The following is a 10888-nucleotide window of genomic DNA, read 5'->3' as shown; positions in this document are numbered from 1 at the left end:
GTAGAATGTGTGTGATTTTGCCCTTGGTGGTTTCGAATCACACCCCCCCCCCCACCTTACAACAGTTCTAGACCCCGGGAATTATAGTAGTGAACATAATACTCAATTATAGACAGATCTTTCGGTCTCAACCATCACAATGCTTTTATTCAAGTTAAAGCACACACCTGTTTCCAGTAAAACACACCCTGGTGACGTAAAACAAACACAGTACAACACACAACACTGGCCCGTCTGAACAGGCCCCTATTGCAAAGTACCCACGACTAAAACACCCCTGCTTGGATCAATAGTGCGCCACTGGATAGAAACATAGAAACATAGAAACTAGGTGCAGGAGCAGGCCATTCAGCCCTTCTAACCTGCTCCGCCATTCAATGAGTTCATGGCTGAACATGAAACTTCAGTACCCCCTTCCTGCTTTCTTGCCATACCCCTTGATCCCCCGAGTAGTAAGGACTTCATCGAACTCCCTTTTGAATATATTTAGTGAATTGGCCTCAACTACTTTCTGTGGTAGAGAATTCCACAGGTTCACCACTCTCTGGGTGAAGAAGTTTCTCCTCATCTCAGTCCTAAATGGCTTACCCCTTATCCTTAGACTGTGACCCCTGGTTCTGGACTTCCCCAACATTGGGAACATTCTTCCTGCATCTAACCTGTCTAAACCCGTCAGAATTTTAAACGTTTCTATGAGGTCCCCTCTCATTCTTCTGAACTCCAGTGAATACAAGCCCAGTTGATCCAGTCTTTCTTGATATGTCAGTCCCACCATCCCGGGAATCAGTCTGGTGAATCTTCGCTGCACTCCCTCAATAGCAAGGATGTCCTTCCTCAAGTTAGGAGACCAAAACTGTACACAATACTCCAGGTGTGGCCTCACCAAGGCCCTGTACAACTGTAGTAACACCTCCCTGCCCCTGTACTCAAATCCCCTCGCTATGAAGGCCAACATGCCATTTGCTTTCTTAACCGCCTGCTGTACCTGCATGCCAACCTTCAATGACTGATGTACCATAACACCCAGATCTCGTTGCACCTTCCCTTTTCCTAATCTGTCACCATTCAGATAATAGTCTGTCTCTCTGTTTTTACCACCAAAGTGGATAACCTCACATTTATCCACATTATACTTCATCTGCCATGCATTTGCCCACTCACCTAACCTATTCAAGTCGCTCTGCAGCCTCATAGCATCCTCCTCGCAGCTCACACTGCCACCCAACTTAGTGTCATCCGCAAATTTGGAGATACTACATTTAATCCCCTCGTCTAAATCATTAATGTACAATGTAAACAGCTGGGGCCCCAGCACAGAACCTTGCGGTACCCCACTACTCACTGCCTGCCATTCTGAAAAGTACCCATTTACTCCTACTCTTTGCTTCCTGTCTGACAACCAGTTCTCAATCCACATCAGCACACTACCCCCAATCCCATGTGCTTTAACTTTGCACATTAATCTCTTGTGTGGGACCTTGTCGAAAGCCTTCTGAAAGTCCAAATATACCACATCAACTGGTTCTCCTTTGTCCACTTTACTGGAAACATCCTCAAAAAATTCCAGAAGATTTGTCAAGCATGATTTTCCTTTCACAAATCCATGCTGACTTGGACCTATCATGTCACCATTTTCCAAATGCGCTGCTATGACATCCTTAATAATTGATTCCATCATTTTACCCACTACTGAGGTCAGGCTGACCGGTCTATAATTCCCTGTTTTCTCTCTCCCTCCTTTTTTAAAAAGTGGGGTTACATTGGCTACCCTCCACTCGATAGGAACTGATCCAGAGTCAATGGAATGTTGGAAAAAAGTACTAACCAGGCCTGACTCTGCTTAGCTTCCGAGATCAGATGAGATCGGGCGCTTTCAGACTAGTATGGCCGTAGGATCTGTCCAACAGACTGTGCGTACGCCTATGATCTGCGTATAACCTCCCCACTAAACCCCTAAGGCTTGGTTGAGGCACACGACACCCCTTCACACTATGCGGTGGTCTGAAGGATGTATGGGCTGGGATAATGCTCACCAGTTATCCCTTTGGCTTACTCGCTGTTTCTTCCAATGAGGCATATCTTCTGGTTCCGTACCAATCTGTGGTTTTCAAGTCCCAGTCTCAAGGTCAGCTTCTCAGTCAAAATAGCGAGGCTCTCTTTGCTCGTAGATGACGGTTTCTTCTTTCCGTCCCAGACGGAGTGCTCGGTCCTTGAATGCATTGAATGAGGCAAGCGAGCGTAGAAGAGGAGAGGGAGAGAGAGATGGCAGCAAACTGCCTTTCTCGTATACCTGAAAAATGCCTGCTGAATGCTCATGCCAAAAACCAGTCCTTTACCTGAGGCAGTCCAACTAAAGAGCATGAAATCACATCTCTGGCTTGTGTCTTTGTTACCGGGCTTTTCCTGGGGATAAATGCTCCAACGAGTCTGGATGGCCGATAGCTTCCTTTGTCCTGAGGTTCCCGTGCTCTGGGGTTATCTCATTCCAGGATGATGACTTGAGCACTGACCAGTTTACCTGATCAATCACTGATGGGTTCCCATTACATGATAAAAGGGTCTTGCATCAGCCATCTACCTGTGGTGAGGTTCCTGCTTTCTGCCATTGACCCATCCCAGACTATCCCCGCCCACCTGATGTGTATTCCTGTGGAACATGTCTGGGCCTGTCTCAATCATGCTGTCAGCTCTTCTGCAGTAAATGAAATATGGAAAAGCAATGTCCAAAACTTAAAGTCCAAAATCCTGACGTCTGTGTCGATGTTTACGCCGATGCTTACAAATGTTGCAGTGCATGGGGTGTTGCAGTTGTGTGGGGTGGACTGGTTGGGGCGGATGCTCTTTACCTTTCCGCCATTGTGCATAGGTTTATATGTAACCTTCAGGGCTGCTGACGGAGGGACGCATGGCTCTTTGTTGGCCGGCGCGGATATGATGGGCCGAAATGGCCTCCTTCTGCACTGTAGATTTCTATGTTTCTATTTCTATGGGCAAGACTTTCCACTTTGCTGTCTATCGCCCAAAAATGGGCGATGTTCCAGCGATGTTCGATGTCTCAGCCTTACCGATCGCTGGAACATCGCCCATTTTTTGGATCATGATTTCCCGCTCGGCAGTAGGCCAGCGATGAGAAATGGGTGATGCAAAAGGTCAGCGATGTTACGTGTGTCCAGCGAACAACCAGCGATGTGGAAGTCGAAAGCTTCCCTAGCAACGGCCTTCTGTGCATACAATTTATTTTTTCGGTTGACAGCCTTTCCTGCATTTTTGAAGGTCAGGGGTCATCTACACATGCGCAGAAGGCCATTTGTGGTAGGGGAGAGAGAGAGAACGAGAGAAGGAGGAGAGAGAAAGCAGTGGAGGAAAGAGTGATTAAAGGAGAAAAAAGAGAGAAAGAAGTGACTTGATTTGAAAAAAAAAGATAATATTGACAGAAAAGAATATTAATATTAATAATAAGCCAAAGTAAGAAAAATTTTAAAAGGTACATACAAAACGCAAATAAAATACAATGTCCTCCTCGTCGGAGAATGCGGAGGGGGGTCGCAAAAGGGCAAAGCCCTTCTTGGATGAAGCGAACGAGGCCCTCATTGAGGAGGTGTACGCTAGGTGGGGCGAGTTAACCCGGGGTGACAGTGGGAAGCCTCAACCCCGGGCCTACAGGAAAATATGGGTGGAGATTTCAGACGTCATCTCATCGGCTTCCCATGAGACGAGGGGGTCCGACCAATGCCGCAAGCATTGGAACAGCCTGGTTGCGTCAGCAAGAGTAACGACAGATTTTATATTGTACTGATGAACATTGTAATTATAATTGTAATTATAACTTTAATACTACATTTCCTGGATTGAAATATATTTTGTACACATTGGGACACTTTTGTACATTAGCTCCTGACATTGCCACCCTCAATGGAGATTGTATTAGAGAGAGATATGTTTGTGTCAATCGTTAGGTCCTATCCCCGATATTTGTTATAACTGTGAAAATGTTGTCGTTCCATGCTAGTGCCTATACCATAGAGCTTATGCCATTCACTTTGCAACTTTTGCAGAGGAAAATATCGAACAACCAGGCCCAGCAGAGGCACATGGGAGGGGGCCCTGCTGCCTTACAGCCGCTAAGTGGAATTGAGGAGCATGCTGCGGCTCTGGTTGGGAGCCACAGCCGAGCAGCCACCTCCCGTGGTGCTGCAGAGTCCTCTGATGTGTCACGTGAGTAATGTGTCCGGCAGTGTTAAAGTAATGTAACGTCATTTAATTACAATATACGAATGTACGCTCCTCTTAATCAATCTGTCTATCTCAGACTAATCCTGCCTCCACAACTCTCTTGTGTTACTCAATTCCGCATAGATGTATTACCATATGTACTAACATATGATGCATTGTTGTGTAACGTCTCTTGGTCTCATTTATTGTAGCAGTGATGCTCCTCCTTTGTATGCCAGCGCAGTGCAAGAATGTGTACCCTTCTGTTCTAATCAGCTCAATTGTGTTTTGCAGGTCCCACAACACCAATGCGCAGACCTGAACCTGAACCGTTGCAGGTGGTCCTCACCACGGCTGGGGAGGAGGAGGAAATGGACACGGAGGAGGATGCTCCTAGCATCCCTCTGCCTCTGCTCGATTCACCTGTGTGATCTGCGGCAATTACGTTGGCATCTTCGACGGAAGAAGCAGTGGGACCAAGCGGTGTGCAGCTGGTGACGCCAAGGTGAGCATTAGTGCCCTCGCAGACCCCACGGAGGTCGCGAGTAGAGCACATGCCTACCCTGGCCGATCGCATGGATAGCTTGGCTCAACTGTGCAAGGAGACCGTCGCGATAAGTCCCCCCCAACAGGCGATTGCACCAGTAGTTACCCCACCATGGCAGGAAATCTTGCTGTTGGCAGTTGCACGCCCATGACGTCTTGGTGCCAACCGGGGACCAATTTGGGCGGGTGGGGTTAAAGTACAGGGAGGCAGAGGATCTGGAGGGAAACGTGGCCGCAGGTGATGTGTTAACTGTTATTGATAGTGTTAATGTTTATTATTGTTGCTGTTACTGGTTTACTGTTGGGGTGTGGTTCTGCCGCCCCCCTCCCCACCCACCCAACATCGATTATGGCGGAGGCTCCGAGCATTCATGTACATTCAAGTTCAGGAAAACAGGTTGAGTGGGTGGGTGTTTGGGTTGTTGCTGTTAAAGTATAAATTTTGTTTGAATAAAAATTTTTTATTACATTTTACAATTGTTGTGCATTTTCTTATAATGTTATAAGAATAAGTTATTACTAAACTGACCTTTCTACTAAAATAAATGAAAATATAATTATAATAAATATGTTTAAATTTGAGTGCATATATCTGTAAAATACACTTAAATAGCTCACAAATTAGTAAGCATTCTTGTTTTAGCAGCCTCCTCCCTTCCTCCGATTTTCAAAATGGCATCCGTAGTGCCCAGTTATGTGAGGAAAGCCCGGGTAAAGCAACTATTCTCCAGCGCTGTTCTCGGCGAGTGATCAGCCCAGCTGTTGTGTCGTTAGATGCTCTAGTAATGACTCCACAAGGCAGTGTGTTGTACTTGAACTGTAGTGACCTTGGTCCTTTATTTGTTAACTCCAGAGTGAGGATCACACCTGGGGGCTTGCCTTTTATACTAGGCCAGGCACACCTCTACAGGTAACCTACAAGTGTCCCACTGCTGTGCCCTCTGGTGGCACACCTTGTGATAGTACCAACAGTGGCCATGTAGGATACATGACATCACTCTCCCCTGAGCCTTTAGTGCAAATCGCCTCTGCATTGACCGTGCTCTGGGCTTAGCTCTATGTGGGCTCTGTCTGGTTGACCCTTGGCCGGTCGTTTCAATCTTGGATGAGTGGTTGGTGCAGTAGAGTGCTGGTGGTTGCTGTTTGTGTGTGTCCCTGACCACTCCATTCTTCCCCCCCCCCCACCCCCACCTCCCCCCCACATCAACTATGGCGGAGGCTCCTAGCATTCATGTACATTCAAGTTCAGAAAAACAGGTTCACATTACATTTGTGGTTCCGTTGTGAGACAAGTATGTTAGACTGGTGAGCTGCCTTATCGATGCAGTGACTGGTGCGTGAGGACGAACTAGTTACAGAGTTGCTGGGTTGTGTCCCTGCAGTCTGGTGGCGGCTCAGTGCCTGGTGCTGGCAGTGGGAACCCGGTTGGCTCGAATTGCCTGCTCTTGGGGCTGTTGCTGTGGTCCCTAGCATCGGGCCGGTTCACAGAGGCCTGTGACCTCCCTGTCCTTTGCGCCCTGGGTCGCTGCTGCTTGCTGAGGAGCTGTCGCTTAAAAGTGTACAGGGGACTGCTGACTCGCTGGCCTGTGCGTTGCAGGCAGTGACTAGTGGGGTACCACAAGGTTCTGTGCTGGGACTCCAGCTGTTTACATTGTACATTAATGATTTAGAAGAGGGGATTAAATGTAGTATCTCCAAATTTGCGGATGACACTAAGTTGGGTGGCAGTGTGAGCTGCGAGGAGGATGCTATGAGGCTGCAGAGTGACTTGGATAGGTTAGGTGAGTGGGCAAATGCATGGCAGATGAAGTATAATGTGGATAAATGTGAAGTTATCCACTTTGGTAGTAAAAACAGAGAGACAGGCTATTATCTGAATGGTGACATTAGGAAAAGGGGAGGTGCAACGAGACCTGGGTGTCATGGTACATCAGTCATTGAAGGTTGGCATGCAGGTACAGCAGGCGGTTAAGAAAGCAAATGGCATGTTGGCCTTCATAGCGAGAGGATTTGAGTACAGGGGCAGGGAGGTGTTGCTACAGTTGTACAGGGCCTTGGTGAGGCAACACCTGGAGTATTGTGTACAGTTTTGGTCTCCTAACTTGAGGAAGGACATTCTTGCTATTGAGGGAGTGCAGCAAAGGTTCACCAGACTGATTCCCGGGATGGCGGGACTGACATATCAAAAAAGACTGGATCAACTGGGCTTGTATTCACTGGAGTTCAGAAGAATGAGAGGGGATCTTATAGAAACGTTTAAAATTCTGACGGGTTTAGACAGGTTAGATGCAGGAAGAATGTTCCCAATGTTGGGGAAGTCCAGAACCAGTGGTCACCGTCTAAGGATAAAGGGTAAGCCATTTAGGACTGAGATGAGGAGAAACTTCTTCACCCAGAGAGTGGTGAACCTGTGGAATTCTCTACCACAGAAAGTTGTTGAGGCCAATTCACTAAATATATTCAAAAAGGAGTTAGATGTAGTCCTTACTACTAGGGGGATCAAGGGGTATGGCGAGAAAGCAGGAATGGGGTAATGAAGTTGCATGTTCAGCCATGAACTCATTGAATGGCGGTGCAGGCTCGAAGGGCCGAATGGCCTACTCCTGCGCCTATTTTCTATTCTATGTTTCTATGTTTGGGATCCTGGCTGGTCCCGGTCCCCTTTGGGGGAACTGTGGCGGGTGACCCTTTGTTTACGGGTATGGCCTTGTTGGTGATGGGGTCTGGGGACTGCGTCTTAGCACAGTCTGCTCCTTCAGGCTCGTGGCAGTTGGTGCCATCGGGTGCCAGAGAGGTGGAGCCGATCAGGGGCAAGGTATCGATACCGGTGCCATTGCCCTGCTGAGGTTGCTTGTGTGTGTTGGCTACTTGTGGCCACACTCCATGGTGCATGGCTCTGGTCCCTGGTACACAGGCTACAGCATTGGGTAGCTCGCTGGACCTGTGTGCTCCCGATGGGTGTCTGCCCGCTGCATTGGCTGCGTGCAATTGAAATCCTGCATCGCACAACTTTTCATTACTTATGATGGACACACTGTGGGTCCAATCGCAATCGCGTGACTTTTCCTCGCTGGTTGCATGTACACAATTCAGATTATCAGTTGCACATTTACAATGATCAATTACACATTTTGTCTCTGATTTACAATTACTATTATATGGCTTGAGTGTGTGGAACTGTCCCTTTAATTGTGGTGGGTCGCAGGCCTCCTTTAAGAGAGCCTTGCTTTCTTTACCCCAATCCGCTTCTCCGTTTGGTGCCACGTGTTGCTCCATCAGCACTGCACCTCGTGGTCTGGCCACGGCTATCTTTTTCTTCAGCGCCTCACCTCGTGGTTTGGGCGCCATCTTTCCTCCATCCACGATGTTGACTGCGGTGATCCTCTTCTCCTCTGGATCCGAATTTCTTCCTCCAGAGTCCTGCCACTGGAGCCTGGAAGGTGAGTTTGGGTCGTCTCAGCTAGATCATCTCCATGCAGTCGTGCTGAGCAGTCTGTGTCTCGGGTGCTGTGCTGGCCTGCTCTCTGGTGCCGGGTCCACCCTCAGGTGAGGGCTTGCTTTGCCTCCATGAGCACAGAGGACGTCGATCGCTGGAGGGGTGAAGTTTTTCCACTTTCAATAGATCTTCTCCATCCACCTTCTGCCGAGTAGCGTTAGTCCATCACCTGCAACAATCCACAGAGGTAACTTGTGCACTGCGCCATCACGGAGTACCTTTACATTCGCGTTACCAACGACTGGGATGATTTCATCGGTATAGGTGCGCAGCTTTGCCTGAACCGGGACCAACTTGGGTCGTTCAGCTTGATTGTCCCATTGCTTCTCAAAGGCTTCTGATTCATCACTGACTGGCTCGCCCCATGTTCACTTCCATGAAGATTGGAACGCCATCTATCTCGACTTCCATCTTCAATGGGGAACACTCGGTGGTGCAGGTGATCATGCTATGTACCTCCCCGTGGGGCTGGGCTGCCTCTCTGCCTATCGATTCATAATTCACGCTGGATTCCTGGCCATCTGCAGACCCTTCATCGACACAGTGAGTCATATTTCTCTTACACATTCGCTGGAGGTCGCCCTTTGTGCTGCAGCCTTTGCATATATAGTCTTTAAAGCGGCACTGGTGAGCCCTGTGATTCCCTCCGCAACGCCAGCATGGTGTTACTCGATTAGCCCCCTGTCGGCGGACTCTGAGTTAAGGGACTTGTGGGCCTGTTCTCTCTTTCTTGAGAGGGTTCGCGCTCGACAGTCCAGCCTCTAACTGGCACCACTCTGTGCACAGTACCTGCCGGGTTTGAATCCTGAGGGTGAGTCATCTGCCTCGAGCCACAGGTCGAGGTCATGAATGACTGGCTCACAGAGATGGCCTTCTGCAGTGTTACTGTGGTATCCGCCGATAGTAGCTTATGAAAAAGGCCCTCATGGCCAATTCCAATGACAAAAATGTCCCGCAGCGCTTCGTTGAGGTGGGTGCCGAACTCGCACGGTGCCGCCAGCCTCCTGAGGTCTGCGGCGTACTTAGCGATTTCCTGGCCTTCAGGTCGTCGGTGGGTATAGAACCAGTGTCTGGCTGTGAGGATGCTCTCCTTGGGCTTGAGTTGCTCATGGATCAGGGTTACGAGCTCCTTGTACGTCTTGGTTGTTGTCTTCGCTGGTGCCATAGACGGTGGGCCCACAACTTGTTAGCAAGATAGCTCTGCGCTTATCAGCCGATGTGGCCAGGTCGTTTGCTGTGAAGAAATGTCCGAGCCTCTCCACAAAGGCGTCCCAATCATCACCATCGGCGAACTGCTGCAATGTATCAAGGGTAGCCATTTTTGCGCGAAAGTTCATAATCTCGTCGCCAATTGTTGTATCCTTAGATGCTCTAGTAATGACTCCACGAAGCAATGTGTTGTATTGACCTGTAGTGACCTTAGTCCCTTATTTGTTAACTTCAGAGTGAGGATCACACCCTGGTGGCCTGCCTTTTATACTAGGCCAGGCACACCTTTACAGGTAATCTACAAGTCTCCCACTGCTGTGCCCTCTGGTGGCACACCTTGTGATATTACCAACAGAAGCTAAGTAGGATACATGACACTGGCGATGTGCCTAAAGTTGCACTGGGCGATGTGCGGGCGATCACCTCAGCGATCAGCTCGGCGATGTGAGCCAAAAGTTGGCGGGATAATCTTCCGGCGATGTTCCAGCCTGAATTTCCACTTTTCGGTCAAAATGGCCGATAAAAGGCCATTTTGGGTGATATATGGGCACTAGGCCAGTGATGTGAAGTGGAAAGTCTAGCCCTATGTTTCTAAATCTGGCCTTCCAGGGTTAAACCTCCAATAGTACAGCCCTTGCTTGGTTTCACTCCTACCTGTTCCAACACTGGCTTATCCTCCCAAGACGCCATCCTTCAGCCTCGTCTTTTGCTACATGCTGTCCCTTGGTGATTTCATTGTTGGCATGTAGTCAGCTTTCACATGTATGCTAATGACACAAAGCTCTACGTCTCCACCACCATCATGTTTGACTCCATTATGCTGTCTGCCTGCTTACCCAATATCAAATCATGGATGAGCAAGAACTTACTTCAATTTAACATCATCATGTTGCAAATAATCCTTTCAATTCCCATGAAAACCTCAGCATCCTCAACTCTTTCCATCTCCCTTCTGGCAGTTCACTCAAGTTAGGTTCAATGTGCAACTTCAACATCCTGTTTTATCCTGAGCTGAGTTTCAAACCTTATATTCTAGCCAAATGACAAGACGGCCTATTTCCACCTCTGCAGTGTCACCCGCCTCTGCCCCTACCTCACTGCACTGCTGCTGAAATCTTCATCTATGCTTTTGTCACCTCCAAGCCCAACCTGTCTTTGCAAATCTGCTGAGCGACATCCTGGAAAACTGAAACTCATCCGTGTGTTAAGCTGTACTGATACCCATTCCCTATCATCCCAAGTTCACCGCCATCATTTGGCCTCATTCCCCAGTGCATAAAATGTTAAATATTTGTCTTCATCAACAAGTCCCTCCATAGCCTCACCCTTTTCTACCTCTGCAACCTCCTCCTGTCCTATGTGCCAGTGCATGTCCTCCACTCTTCTGACTTTGGCCTCTTTTGCATTTCTCCTCTCTGCTTCACT

Source organism: Pristiophorus japonicus, chromosome 9, assembly GCF_044704955.1.
Source record: "Pristiophorus japonicus isolate sPriJap1 chromosome 9, sPriJap1.hap1, whole genome shotgun sequence".
NCBI classification, from domain to species: domain Eukaryota; kingdom Metazoa; phylum Chordata; class Chondrichthyes; family Pristiophoridae; genus Pristiophorus; species Pristiophorus japonicus.
This window is presented reverse-complemented; position numbering follows the sequence as displayed.